Genomic DNA, 16,356 nt, shown 5'->3' with positions numbered 1-16,356 from the left:
AAACTCGCCCCGAGGTCTCCCCAATGCGGCGGCCATCTTGGTCAGGGACATTATCTACACTGAGGATATTCACCGCGAGGCCGACCCGGTGCGTCGGCCATTTTGGACAGGGACATTAGCTAGACTGGGGATACTCACCCCGAGATCTCCCCAGTGCGACAGCCATCTTGGACAGGTGGCCATCTTGGGCAGCGACATCAGCTAGACTGGGCATATTCACCCCGTGGTCTTCCCAGCGCGGCGGCCATCTTGGAGAGGGACATTAGCTAGACAGGGGATACTCACCCCGATGTCTCCCCGGTGCGGCGGCCATCTTGGACAGGGACATTAGCAGGACTGGGGAAAATCGCCCTGAGGTCTCCTCAGTGTAGCGGCCATCTTGGTCATGGAAATTATCTACACTAGGGATACTCACCCCGAGATCCCCCCAGTGCGACAGCCATCTTGGACAGGTGGCCATCTTCGGCAGCGACATCAGCTAGACTGGGCATATTCACCCTGTGGTCTCCCCAGCGCGGCGGCCATCCTGAGAGGGACATTAGCTAGACAGGGGATACTCGCCCCGAGGTCTCCCCAGTGCGGCGGCCATCTTGGACAGGGACATTATCTAGACGGGGGATACTCACTCCGAGGTCTCCCCGGTGCGGCGGCCATATTGGACAGGGACATTATCTACACTGGGGATACTCACCCCGAGGTCTCCCTGGTGCGGCGGCCATCTTGGACAGGCGCCCATCTTGTGCAGGGACATTAGCTAGACTGGGGATATTCACCCCGTGGTCTTCCCAGTGCGGCGGCCATCTTGTGAAGGGACATTAAGCTAGACTGGGGATACTCACCCCAAGGTCTCCCAGGTCCGGCGGCCATCTTGGTGAGGGAAATTAGCAAGACTGGATATACTCACCCCGAGGTCTCGCCAGTTTGGCGGCCATCTTGGAGCGGGACATTAGCTAGACTGGGGATACTCATCATGACGTCTTCCCAGTGCGGCGGCCATCTTGGACAGGCGGCCATCTTGGGCAGGGACATCAGCGAGACTGGGGATATTCATCCCGTGGTCTTCCCAGTGCGGCAGCCATCTTGGTCAGGGACATTATCTACACTGAGGATATTCACCGCGAGGCCCCCCCGGTGCGTCGGCCATCTTGGACAGGGACATTTAGCTAGACAGGGGATACTCACCCCCAGGTCTCCCCGGTGCAGCAGCCATCTTGGAGAGGGACATTATCTAGACGGGGGGTACTCACTCCGAGGTCTCCCCGGTGCGGCGGCCATATTGGACAGGGACATTATCTACACTGGGGATACTCACCCCGAGGTCTCCCTGGTGCGGCGGCCATCTTGGACAGGCGGCCATCTTGTGCAGGGACATTAGCTAGACTGGGGATATTCACCCCGTGGTCTTCCCAGTGCGGCGGCCATCTTGGACAGGGACATTAGCTAGACAGGGGATACTCACCCCGAGGTCTTACAAGAGTGGCGGCCATCTTGGAAAGGCGGTCATCTTGTGCGGGGACATTAGCTAGGTTGGGGATACTCACCCCGTGGTCGCCACAGTGCGGCGGCCATCTTGGACAGGGACATTAGATAGACTGGGGATACTCACCGTGCGGTCTCCCCGGTGCGGCTGCTATCTTGGACACAGACATTGGCAGGACTGGGGGAACTCGCCCTGAGGTGTCCCCAATGCGGCGGCCATCTTGGTCAGGGACATTATCTACACTGAGGATATTCACCGCGAGGCCCCCCCGGTGCGTCGGCCATCTTGGACAGGGACATTAGCTAGACAGGGGATACTCACCCCCAGGTCTCCCCGGTGCAGCAGCCATCTTGGAGAGGGACATTATCTAGACGGGGGATACTCACTCCGAGGTCTCCCCGGTGCGGCGGCCATATTGGACAGGGACATTATCTACACTGGGGATACTCACCCCGAGGTCTCCCTGGTGCGGTGGCTATCTTGGACAGGCGCCCATCTTGTGCAGGGACATTAGCTAGACTGGGGATATTCACCCCGTGGTCTTCCCAGTGCGGTGGCCATCTTGGACAGGGACATTAGCTAGACAGGGGATACTCACCCCGAGATCTTACAAGTGTGGCGGCCATCTTGGAAAGGCGGCCATCTTGTGTGGGGACATTAGCTGGACTGGGGATACTCACCCCGTGGTCGCCACAGTGCGGCGGCCATCTTGGACAGGGACATTAGATAGACTGGGGATACTCACCGTGCGGTCTCCCCAGTGCGGCTGCTATCTTGGACACAGACATTGGCAGGACTGGGGGAACTCGCCCTGAGGTGTCCCCAGTGCGGCGGCCATCTTGGTCAGGGACATTATCTACACTGAGGATATTCACCGCGAGGCCCCCCCGGTGCGTCGGCCATCTTGGACAGGGACATTAGCTAGACAGGGGATACTCACCCCCAGGTCTCCCCGGTGCAGCAGCCATCTTGGAGAGGGACATTATCTAGACGGGGGATACTCACTCCGAGGTCTCCCCGGTGCGGCGGCCATATTGGACAGGGACATTATCTACACTGGGGATACTCACCCCGAGGTCTCCCTGGTGCGGTGGCTATCTTGGACAGGCGCCCATCTTGTGCAGGGACATTAGCTAGACTGGGGATATTCACCCCATGGTCTTCCCAGTGCGGTGGCCATCTTGGACAGGGACATTAGCTAGACAGGGGATACTCACCCCGAGATCTTACAAGTGTGGCGGCCATCTTGGAAAGGCGGCCATCTTGTGCGGGGACATTAGCTGGACTGGGGATACTCACCCCGTGGTCGCCACAGTGCGGCGGCCATCTTGGACAGGGACATTAGATAGACTGGGGATACTCACCGTGGGGTCTCCCCGGTGCGGCGGCTATCTTGGACACAGACATTGGCAGGACTGGTGGAACTCGCCCTGAGGTCTCCCCAGTGCGGCAGCCATCTTGGTCAGGGACATTATCTACACTGAGGATATTCACCGGTGCGGCGGCCATCTTGGACAGGGACATTAGCTAGACTGGGGATACTCACCCCGAGGTCCCCCCAGTGCAGCGGCCATCTTGGACAAGGACATTAGCTAGACTGGGAATACTCACCCAGAGGTCTCCCCAGTGCGGTGGCCATCTTGGGCAGGGACACTGTGTAGACTGGGGATACTCACCCCGAGGTCTCCCCAATGTTGCGGCCATCTTGGGGGAGGACTCAAAATCAACAGGAAGTGACCCAAATTACCCAAAAATGGACTGGAAGTGACCCAAATGACCCGGAAATTAACCAGAAGTGACCCAAATGACAAGGAAATGAACCGCAAGTGAACCAAATGACCCGGAAATTAACCGAAAGCGACCCAAATAACCTGGAAATTAACCGTAAGTGACCCAAATGACCCAAAAATGAACCGTAAGTGACCCAAATGACCCGAAAATGAACCAGAAGTGACCCAGAAGTGACCCAAATAATCTGGAAGTAATCCGGAAGTTCAGTGTTTCTTTACTTCCTCTTTTCTTCCTATTTTCTTGCACCCCTTCTGTTTTTTATGTCCTCAGTCCAGGCCATTGTACATCATTCGAGATCATTCAACTTCATTCAACTACATTGAACTTCATTCATCTTCATTCAACTTCATTCTACTTCATTCAACTCACATTGGTTCAGCTATCCAACACGCTGCAATTCATACTTCCCAAAAATTCAAATTATTCAACTTTAAAAAACCCATTACATTCGCCATTCAGTCCCACTTCCACATTCAACATTTCAGTTTTACAGCCTTCCAGTTAGGTCCTTGATGGTCTTGTGGTACACACGCGAGTTGTGTATAGGCAGCGTTGGATCGATTCCCCCTCATTCCAAAACCTTCCACAATTTTTCATAGAGTTCATTGAAACAAAGTGACCCAGAAGTGACCCAAATAATCTGGAAGTGATCCGGAAGTTCAGTGTTTCCTTACTTCCTATTTTCTTGCTCCCCTTCTGTTTTTTATGTCCTCAGTCCAGGCCATTGTACATCATTCGAGATCATTCAACTTCATTCAACTACATTCCACTTCATTCAGTATTATTAAACTTCATTCAACTTCATTCAACTTCATCCCACTTTATTCAACTTCATTCCCACACAGTCCGCAATTTCTTTTCAGCTTCCTTCACCTTCACACGCAATTCCTCCAGAAATTGCATTTTCTACTATTACTATGATATTGCTCCTTTTTTGACACTCCAAAATTTTGGTGTGCCGCTACTTTCACATACTTCATCCAATTCAACCCCGTTCAAACATTAAACTATTCAAAAATTCATGCCATGGCGCCTCCTTTTTGTTTTCACCCCTAAGATTTACGGTTCCCCCCAAATTAAACCTTTTTCACCCCAAAAAACCCCATTAATTTCCAATGGCACATTCAACACTTCCCCATTTGCTGCATTGATTCCCGCTCATTCCACAATATTTCATTGAGGTCATTCAACTTCATTCAACTTCATTCATCTCATTCAACTCACATTTCACATCACCCAAAATTCCTACTTCCCAAAAATTCTAATTATTCAACCTTAATAAAACCATTCAAAAATTCACCATTCATTCCCAATGGCACATTAAACACTTCACATTCAAACCGTTCAGATTTCAAATTCACAAGATTCAGCTCATTCAGCTCTCATTGGTTAAGCTTTTCAACACACCCGCAATTCATACTGTAAGAATAATAATGCATTTTATTATTCATGTGTTTGATTTTTATCATTAGGCCAACTTGCTTGGTTTCCAGCTGTCGAGTCAACCTCCAGGTAAAGTCCGTGGCCACAGCTCTAAGACCCTTTGTGGGACTGGTCTTTGGCTCCACTTCTGGGAACTGAAGGCTGACGGGAAGCCGGAGGAGTGAAGACATCTCTGGGTGAGTAGGAAACTCACGACACTCGTGGATGAGTGAATTGCGCGCTGGTAAAAAAGCCTTGACAATACTAGTCCCTGGTCAAGTAGTAAGACAGAGTGAGTCTATAAAACTGTGAGACAGAGTAAGTCTATAAAACTGTAAGACAGAGTTAGTCTATAAAACTGTGAGACAGAGTAAGTCTTTAAAACTGTGTAAGCCTTGAGAATACTAGTCAATGTCAAGGTAATAGACAGAGTAAGTCTATAAAACTGTAAGGGCGACGGTGTCCTGAACGTACTTAAACTCCGTGAAAAACGCTGCTAAAAGTGTGACTGTGTAAACTGTGTGAGTGAATGTAAACAGGATTGTAAGTGACAACTTTGTGTGGATGCAATAGGCAAGAATCCTCCGCCACTTGTGGTAGAAGCTTGAGGATTGCCACACACTGGGTTGATTGTCACCCTGTTTTAAGGTAAAAGTCAGTATGGGACACCCTAGGTGTCATAAAACTGACTCTAGGGGAAAAAAAGAAAAAAAATGGGGAAAGTTAACAGTAAAATCTGTGATAAAAGTGATCCTAAACAAAACCTCGCATGCAAAGATTGGACATTTGTGGAGCGTCACTGTCCTTCCAAACTACAACACTTAAACCTTTGGATAACAAAATATGACTTTGCTGGCCAGCTTAAAAAAAGAAAATAACAATAATAATAATAATAATAATAATAATAATAATAAAGGATGGCGAAGGCCTGTGTACACTTGAATTCTGGGTGTGTGTATGTTTGGGCAAATCGGTTGTGAAACCCTGTGTGAAGTGTGTAAGTGAACAGAGTGATTGCGAATTAAAATACCACTAGGTATTTTATTCCATATAATTAGTATAGTATAATTAGTTGTATATGTAGTAGGATAATGAACAGCAGACTGGTGTGGATGCAGAAGCAAGAATTCTCCACCTGAAAAGGTTGTAGTGAGAATGACCACAACAGGAAATTTGAACTGCTGTCCTACTGATAAAAATCCAGTTTTTAGAACACCCTAGGTGTTAGCAAGCTGGACCAAATTCCTATACAATTGGGGAAAATAGGTAGTAAATTTAAATCATAAAATGCAATGTAAGGATTGGAAGTTTGTTGAAAAACATGATCCTGATAAGATCCAACATTTAGACGCATCGATAGCTGAACACGTTTTTAATGGTTAGGTTAATTACACATAAAGTAGCTGTGTTACAGGAATCAATCATATAGCAGAAGCGTTTAATGGGCAAAAAGGAAGAAACGAAGATAATGTGACTCGAGCGGCGGCGCAGATATCAGGGAGAGGCACCTGGGCCCTCTGCTCCTCTCTTGTCTGACCCTGCGACAAGGCGGAACAATTCTTGTTCATTATTATAACATTTGGCTGAATAAGAGCACAAAGTAAGCAAAAATAAACTATGGATGTAGAAACAACAAGTCAAATATTTGGGACGCAATCTTAGTGTTGGAAATATAATTGTAGTGGGGAATAGAAAAACAAAAACAAAATGCAATTCTCCAGGCTCCAAAACATCAAACGAAGGGGTGGATGATGTCATTTTTTAGGTCTAACAAATTGTTGCTGAATCTGGGTTCCAAATTATGCAGGAATCATTGGTGAAAAAATGTAATAGTGAAGACCTCAAATGACATCACCTTTAAGGTAGACCAATGAAGCAGGAAAGTTTTTTGTGAAATAAAGCAAATTTTATTGTTAAGCACAGCATTATCTTAAATTATGGCGACCCCTTATTCAGTTGATAGATTGTAAAGGTCATTTTTCGACCTCAGTTTTGGTGCGGCAAGATAGAGACAAAATGAAACTAATTCTTTCGAATTGGACGGTGCAGTGCCGGATAGTGGAAGAGCAGTTATTGCAGCATCCATTGCTGTACAAACAAATGCAGCAATGGATGGGCGCGTCAGTTTCCAGTTGTTGTTTTTTAAGTGCAACCATAGTTTTGTTCCATCCCCTAATTTTAAGAGTGCCACGTGCAGTCTCTGCATTGTTTTAACGAACAACCATGATCTTTTTATCACTAGCAAGACATTTACCTTGTATGTATTGAGACAACATCTAACTAAAGAGATGCACAATGTCAAACACAGCCACATTGTTACTACTTCCTGAGGATGGAGGAAGACATGATTGCCTCACTGTAAACACAAACATTCATATTACTCAGAAGTATTGTGTTGAACTAACTCACTTTTTGATAATTTGTTCTAAACACTCATTTTAATTAAGTTGTTAGTAATTCCTGACGATTAAATTAATTTACTCAGTTGTCTTGAGTTTACATGTCTTAAACAAATTAAATATTTAGAACTTCTGAATTTTTTTTTTATAGTGAAATGCTATCTATCCCTTTGGAAATTCACATTTTTATTGTTTTCCTGTTACAAAAACATTTATTGCATGCAATAGCTATACCGGTTTTTAAATATAAAATCCATCCATCCATTCATTATCAGGACGTAAATGAGGTACACTGTGTGAAGCACTTTGATTACCAAAGGTAGATGCGCGCTACAAGTGTTAGCCCTTGTAACCATTTAGCACTAAAAAACTCAAAATAATTAAGTTGGTGGTAGTACTGTGCACTCAGAATTGATAGCTTGGTTACACGTAAAGAGTTCAGTTTATAAAAGATAAGATAAGATAAGATAAGATAAGATAAGATAAGATAAGATAAAATAAAACACTGGTGCGACATTACCAGGTGACATCTGTGTATGGCCAAACAGATTACTTATTTTACCTAAATATACATATGAATGGGCTGCTGAGTTGAATGTTTGTTGTTTCGTCATCATAGATGCTTTTCAAAATGGCTAGAACTATTCCCCATACCAAACATTCAGACGCGTTGACGGTGGCAAAAGCACTTTGCAGGGATATCATACCCAGATATGGCATTTCTAAAAAACGTACCATGATGGTGGTACCCGTTTTGTTGATCAAATTGTGGAGAAAATAGGAGTGATGGTTCACATTGATCTGAGAATCTTGGTGCTTACCACTCTTGAAGTGCTGGATTGGTGGGAATAATTAATGGGACAGCAGAAAATAGACAGAGATAATGCATTAATATAACAATAAGTACTTTTCATAATAAGATAACGCTTAGACAATGTGGACACGTGAAAGACATGGCAAGTACTTTTCATGATGGAATAACGCTTAGACAACATGTACGCAAACGGGGTAGCAAGAGAAGGTTACATTTTTCTCAAACAGTAATGAGACGGACTGAACGTAAAAACAATTAAGCGAAAATGAGAAAGGATGGGTATGAGGACGCAGACTTTTGGAGAGTGTTGGCGCAAAAGCGTGAGAAAGGGCCAAGTAAGTTGGACAAGGTGTTGTTTCATAGAAAAGAGGACGATGAGACGGGGCCGGTGGCAGTGAGGAGGCAGGTTGGGGGTGACATGGAAAAAAAATCAACGAAATGTAGAATTGACGTAAAGGATTTGCCATTGGGGACGGGATTCACGCTTTTTGTCGATGGGTCATATAAAAAGGATGTTTTTGGGAAAACACGACTGGCTACTCTGTTGTTACGAAAGATGAAATTCTAAAAGCAGAATCACTGCCGTCGCATTATTCTGTTCAAGCTGCTGAATTAGTTGCACTAACAGAGGCATGTAAATTATGCCAGAATAAAGATGTTACAATTTACACTGATAACCAATACGCATTTGCAACAGTACACATCTTTGCACAATACTGGCGCAATAGATGCATGATTACATCGACGGGGAGAGCAGTGACACATGCTCAATTACTCCAACATTTGTTAGATGCCGTACAGTTACCACGCAACATTGCAATATGTAAATGTGCCGCACATAAATCGGGGACAGACAGTGTATCATTGGGGAATGCTTTCGCAGACAAAGCAGCTAGAGAAGCGGCTTTAAAGCCCTTCGCAGGGTTATCAGACCATATTCCTGACACACAAATATTGAATACCCAAACCTTGATAGATATGCAACAGCAGAGTCCACAGACAGAACAAAAACTCTGGACTGATAAGGGGGCAACCTTACGGAAAAATATTTATGTCAGCACAGAGGGAAAACCCATACTACAAAAAAATTTGTTCAGGTGGGCAGCAATATTAAGCCATGGGGTGTCTCGACTGGGGGAACGGTGGCTCTTGTAAACAGACATTACACGACTTATGGGTTTAACCTCTTCTCAAAAAAAATAAAAAATAAAAAATTGTAGGGCTTGTTTGACCTGAGCCAGGCACAATTCACAAGGTAACTTGCGTCCAATGCGGGGTCAGTTTCCTCCGGCAACCTATCCTTTTCAGAGAATTCATATGGACTTTATTGAAATTTATTGAAAGACATTATACCGCGATATGGTATTCCGCAGACAATTTATAGTGACAATGGGACACATTTTGTTAACAGAGTTATTGACAAAATAGGTCTGTTATTTCATATTGACTTAAAGCGTCATTGTTCCTATCATCCACAGAGTGCTGGTCTGGTGGAAAGGATGAATGGGACTGTAAAGAATAGGTTGAAAAAATGCATGGAGGAAACGGGTAGACCTTGGACGCAATGCGTTGATCTTGTTGAACTGTATATCAGCATTACTAGTATAACTGGGCCTACTCCATTTGAAGTACTTTTCGGTCGGCCCTATAAACTATCGTTATTCAGTAAACACTGGGAACTGGATGATGAGGCGAATTTGGCTGATTACATGAGAAAGACATGAGAGAAACGTGATGGAACTTAAATTACCTGAGAACGATTGTGTTTCCCAACAGACACAACAACTGGTGAAGCCAGGAGATTGGGTCCTGGTCCGGAGCATTAAGAGAAAACACTGGCACTCTCCCACGTGGGAGGGCCCATATCAAGTGTTGATGACAACTCCGACTGCTGTGAAGCTTGCAGAGAGGAGCACGTGGGTTCACTTATCACATTGTAAGAAGGTCATTTCTGCTGATTTCTCCTCCGGGGAAAGTGAGCCAAAGTCTGGCAAGAAGGTGGGTGCAGATTCATAGTATCTGAAAATACTTGACGGTCAGTGAAGAATTTGACAGACACCAACCCCTTTTTAGTGGAGTTACAGCAGAAATGGCGATGCCAAAATGGCTTAAAGATGCTATTGGGTGTTTTGCAGCTGTACTGATGGTTATATTTGTATTTTTATTCATTTGGCACCTGTGGGGGCCCTCGAGGGGGGGCTATTTGAATACCACTATGACAATTCCTGCGGATTTACATAGAACTAGGCGTGGCTCTTTGGCTTCATCCCACTCATTTGTTCCTTGGATTGTTTCCTGGGTTTATGTTAATTCCATCAGAATTACTGTAGCACCCAATAGCACGACAGAACTGAGGCTTCCAATAGCAACCCTGAAGGGGTTCAAGAAAAGGTGCAGTAGTATAATTCAAACAAAGGGTAAGGGCTAAGAACAGTACTGGTGGTACCTCACTGGACATGTGTTAGATTCGAGTTGGGATTCTTTGATCACTACAGAACAGGGTGATTATTGGGCTCCAAGGACAGGGCCGTGAGGCTAGATATTTTCATAACAAAATCCTTCTTTCAAAGACGGGGTCGACACTCAATCTCAGGGTCGCTGTGGGGGTTGGGCCTTTCAGGCCTCCTACTGCAGCTATTTTTAATTCATCTTGTTGGGGGTTTCTTTTGTGGGCTTGTTCATCAGGTTTTGATCCTTATTTTCCTGTTGTAATTTGTGAAGACAGTACTCTGTCTCCTTCTGAGATTCCTAGAGTAAGTTCATATGTTAACAATTATATGACACATTGAGAAATGCTTCAGGAGTTTGTGCACTTGTGTCATTGCTCTTACCTGTTACTATTTTTCCATCTACGGTAGAGGATATCCAGAGGGCAGCTCTGACGCACATTCCGCGAGACAAGTTCTTTAGGAGTCGGCGTAGTGCTTCCTGGAGGGATGGAGATCCGACCTATATTGATGCTATTGGCGTACCTCGAGGTGTACCAGATGAGTATAAACTGGTTGATCAGATTTGCAGCTGGTTAGGAGTCCATTTTTATTTGGATCACGCCGAATAAAAATGTTGACAGGATCAACTACCTCCACTACAATGTGCAGAAACTGGGTAACTATACTGAAGCAGGATTTCTTGCGATCAAAGAACAATTGGCAGCCACCTCTTTCATGACGTTCCAGAACCGCATAGCTGTTGACATGCTCCTGGCGGAAAAGGGTGGGGTGTGCCCCATGTTTGTCGACCGGTGTTGTACATTCATACCTAACAACACGGCCCCGGAGGGGTCCCTCACCAGGGCCATCGATGGCCTCCGCGTTCTCAACCACAAGATGAAGGAGCACTCTGGAGTGGACACGTCTCTTTGGACGGAGTGGTGGGAAAGAACATTTGGTAGATACAAGGACTTAGTTTCCTCTGTCCTGGTTTCTGTTGCTGTGTTTGCAGCTATCCTACGTTGTGTGGGTGTTGTTGTATTCCTTGTCTTAGAGCACTGCTCAACCGGTTGATCACTACAGTTATTGCACCTACGACGTCCAAATTGAACGATGTTTATCCGTTATTGCTTTATCGTATAGTTGAGAGTAATGATGACACTGATGACACTTGTTTTTATGCTCCTGTTGACATTTCGCTTTCTCTTCCAGATCTCTTTCCGGGTCTTGGAGATCATGTGTAAATTACATTGACAACTTCGGGTGTAATTACATTTGTTTTCATGAGAGTGATTCGGTAGATTAAAGCCTTTGTGGAGGGTCTATTCGATGATATGAGGATTGTGCAAATGTAAGAGAAACAAGGAGGAATGTGATTAATGTTGTATACAATGATTCGGGTGTTGGATTTTTCAATCAGATTTTTCAGGTTTAGTTTTATATTATAGTTAGTTTTATATTATAAAAAAACAGGGGGGAAATGTAAGAATAATAATACATTTTATTATTCGTGTTGATTTTTCATGACTAAGCCTGTTAGTTTTGTAGGTTTAGCTTTATACTATACACGAATAATGATGTATTTTATTGTTCACGTGTTTAGCTTTATATTATATAAAAACAGGGGGGAATATAAGAATAATAATGCACTTTATTATTCATGTGTTTGATTTTTATCATTAGGCCAACTTGCTTGGTGTGCTTTGCTTTCACATATGTATGTTAATTGCTCACACACACACACACACACACACACACACACACACACATAGACAAAACAAGTTCATAGTGTTCCAGTTGCTTTCGCTCCCCTTTCCCTTAGAGCTGGAACACCTTTGTTATCAGGGACACCGAAGGAGCCGGGCAGAGGGTTTTAGGAACTGTAATCGTACACTTCCCTGCGCTCTCCTTGCAAGTAAAAAGACAATATTGTTGTTGAGTGTCTTCTCTCCTCATTGTGTGCATTGTTTATGAATGTCTCACTTGGTGTGAACCTGACACATACTTCCCAAAAATTCAAATTATTCAACCTTAAAAAAACCATTAAATTCGCCATTCGGTCCACTTGCCACTTGCACATTCATAAATCAGTTTTACATCCTTCCAGTTAAGTCCCTGATGGACTTCATTACTGGAGTGGACTACACCAAGTAGTGAGTGGGCAGTGCTGTTTCGATTCCTGCTCATTCCAACACTTTTCATAGAGTTTATTCAACTTCATTTAGGTCATTCAACTCGCATTGGTTCAGCTTTTCAACACACCTGCAGTTCATACTTTACAAAAATTCAAATTATTCAACCTTAACAATCCCATTGAATTCGCCATTCAGTCCCACTTGCACATTCAACATTTCAGATTTATTTCCTTACAGTTAAGTCCCCGATGGTGGAGTGGTACAAACGCCAAGTTGTAAGCGGGCAGCACTGGTTCGATTCCTGCTCATTCCAATATTTTTCATTGAGTTCATTCCACTTTATTCAGTATAATTCAACTTTATTCAGTATCAATCAACTTTATTCAGTATCCATCAACTTTATTCCGTATCCATCAACTATATTCAGCATCATTCGACTTTATTCAGCATCATTCGACTTTATTCCACTTTATTCAACTTTATTCAACTTCGTTTCAACGCATTCCTCAGTTTCTTTTCAGCTTCCTTCGCCTTCACACGCAATTTCTCCAGAAATTGAATTCTCTAGTTAGGGCCCGAGCAGCGAAAGCTGCAAGGACCCTTTTGTTTTCGTAGGAATTCTTCTTCTATTTCTTCTTCTTCTTCTTCTTATTATTATTATTATTATTACTCTCCGTATAGACTCAGATTTTTGAGGGACTAAACATGAACGAAAACTCACCAAACTTTGCACACACATTGGTCCTGGTGAAAAATTTGATATTTTGAAGTCGCAATACTCGAGTACTCAAAAAACGGGGTCTGCAGGACCCCCAAGAACCCCTCGATGTTTTCATCAAAGGAAAGTCCCGGTAAGTTTGACCAACGTTTACGAAACCTGGGAGGCACGTGTAGCACTCTCAGACCTACAAAAATTCTTTGGTCCCCATGCCTGAACATGTACAGGGGTCTGCAGGGACCCCAAGAACCCCTCAATTTTGTTAGCAAAGGAAAGTCCTGGTAAGGTTGACGGCTATGAAAACTGGGAGGCATGTGTAGCACCCCCAGATGTACAAAAAGTCTTTGATACCCATCCCTGAAAATGTACAGGAAGTCAGTTATGAGGATTCTCAAGTATAACGTTAGCCCATTTGTGAACATTTACAGGGGTCATACATTTTCCCCCAAGTCCGAGATGGTTCACCCGATTGACTTCAAATTTGAGTTGTACCATCTCAACATGTGGGACAACAATAGAGAAAAATAGTTTACGTTTTCGAAACACTCTATGACGGGGGCTGAACATCAAACTTTTCGTTTCATAATTCCTGCTTAACGAAGGATTTTGGGTTGTAAATTTCACCTACATCTATGAAAATTTGCTGAATGTAAGATAAGATAAGATAAGATAAGAATGCCTTTATTGATCCCACAGTGGGGAAATTTTCATTGTTACAGCAGCAAAGATATAGGTCACACAGGGACGGCGGCATAATGTGGCCATTAATGTATAACATTGACGGCAAATATTTAGGATCAAACCTATGTAAATATATGCAGTAACATGTGTCCATACACATGTATATACACACCAACATACATCTACATAAAAAGTATGAGGAACACTCATTTTGGCCTGTACATAGTACGGAGGAAAAATACTCTAAGTGACCGTGCTGCAGTGCTGTAGTGAAATGTAAGGGACAGCATTGGATAAAAATGAAACTAGACTAACAGTAGTGGGGAATGTTGAGTATTGCACGGTATTACAGTAGTGGGGAATATTGGGTATTGCACGATACGAGCTCAGGTGCAGGACTGCACCATTGCACTAATGTCCGCCAGTTTGTAGAGACTACACAATGTTCTTGTTAAAGAGTCTGACAGCAGCAGGCAAGAAGGAACGGCAGAATCTCTCCTTTGCACAGCGAGGGTATAACAGTCTGTCACTGAAGGAGCTGTGGAGTGCTGTTAGGGTGCCCTGGAGGGGGTGGTCAGGGTTGTCCAGCATTGATGACAGCTTGGCCAACATCCTCCTGTCCCCCACCGAGTCCACACAGTCCAGGGAGCAGCCCAGGAGAGAGCCGGCCCTCCTGACCAGTTTGTCCAGCCGCTTCTTGTCCCGGGCCGAGACGCCGCCTGCCCAGGTGACCACTCCCTGGAAGATGACCGATGCAACCACCGAGTCATAAAAGTTCCTGAGGAGTGTCCCCTGAACCCCAAAAGACCTCAGTCCCCTCAGTAGGAAGAGTCTGCTCTGCCTCTTCCTATAGAGGGCGTCTGTGTTGTCGCACCAGTCCAGTATATTGTTCAGATGAACACCCAGGTACTTGTAAGTTGAGACTCTCTCAACATCTGTTCCCCGGATATTCACTGGTGCAGGTGAAGAGTGCTGGCGCCTACTGAAATCCACCACCATTTCTTTGGATTTCCCCGCATTGATCAGGAGGCGGTTCTGCTGGCACCAGTCCACAAAACCCTGAGTAAGTTCTCTGTACTCCCGATCATCTCCGCCTGTGATGAGGCCGACAATCGCAGAGTCGTCAGAGAACTTCTGCAGGTGACAGGTAAGGGTGTTGTAGTTGAAGTCCGAGGTGTAGAGGGTGAACAAGAAGGGAGCCAAGACAGTTCCCTGTGGGGCCCCCGTGCTACAGAGGAGCACGTCAGACACACAGTCCTGTGTCCTAACATACTGTGGCCGGTTTGTGAGGTAGTCCTAGATCCATGTGGTGAGGTGGTGCGCCACCCCTGCCCGCTCCAGCTTGTCTCCCAGTAGGGTGGGCTGGATGGTGTTGAAAGCACTGGAGAAATCAAAGAACATGATCCTCACAGTGCTCCCCGCCTTCTCCAGGTGGGAGAGTGAAGTGTGGAGGAGGTAGATGATGGCATCATCCACACTGATGCCAGGCTGATATGCGAACTGGAGTGGGTCCATTGAGGAGCTCACCAGGGGGCGCAGGTGGACAAGGACCAGTCTCTCCAGGGTCTTCATCAGGTGAGACGTCAGCGCCACTGGTCTGAAGCTGTTGAGCTCCTTCGGGTGGGGGGTCTTTGGCACCGGGACCAGGCAGGATGTTTTCCATAGCTGGGGGACCCTGCCCAGCTTCACGCTCAAGTTGAACATGTGCTGGACAATTCCACAGGGCTGGTTTGCGCAGGATCTGAGGAGCTGGGGGCTGATGCCATCTGGACCCGCTGCCTTCCTCGCCTTCCTCGCCTTCATCTTCTTTAGCTGGTTCCTCACCTGAGATGTTGTGAAGACCAAGGCTGGGCAGGAGGGAGTGGTGGCTATCTGGTGTAGCTGGGAGCTGGAGACTGTGGAGAAAAGGGGAGAGGGGGTGACATGCCCAGCAGGAGGAGTAGGTGTAGGCTGCAGCAGGAGAGATTTAGTGGAGGCAGGCATCTGATCGAACCTATTGAAAAAGAGGTTCAGCTCATTTGCCCAGTGCAGGTCCCCCCCAGTCCTGGTCTTGGGTTGTCCATGGCCTGAGATGGTCTTCAGGCCGCTCCAGACTCCCCTGGCGTTATTCTGCAGCAGCTGCTCCTCCATCCTCTTCCTGTAGGACCTTTTCCCCTCTCTGATCCTCCTCCTCAGCTGGCGCTGCACAGTCTTCCGCTCCTCTATGTTGCCTGACGCAAAAGCCCTCCTCTTCTCCTTCAGGAGAGCTTTTATGTCTGGTATGATCCAGGGTTTGTTGTTGGAGAAACACCTTACTGTCCTGGTGGGTATGGTGTTCTCCATGCAGAAATTTATATAGTCTGTAACAGTGTCCGTTAGACTACTAATGTCTTCCCCGTAAGCATCGCTGAATACTTCCCACACAGTTGTGCTGAAGCAGTCCTTTAAGGCCTCCTCGGCCTCTCCAGACCATCTCTGAACCGTGCGGGTCACAGTTGGCTGCCTGTG

The sequence above is a fragment of the Filicampus tigris genome, chromosome 4 (assembly GCF_054856515.1).
Source record: "Filicampus tigris isolate MCC_2025a chromosome 4, RoL_Ftig_1.0, whole genome shotgun sequence".
Classification (NCBI taxonomy): Eukaryota; Metazoa; Chordata; class Actinopteri; order Syngnathiformes; family Syngnathidae; genus Filicampus; species Filicampus tigris.
This window is presented reverse-complemented; position numbering follows the sequence as displayed.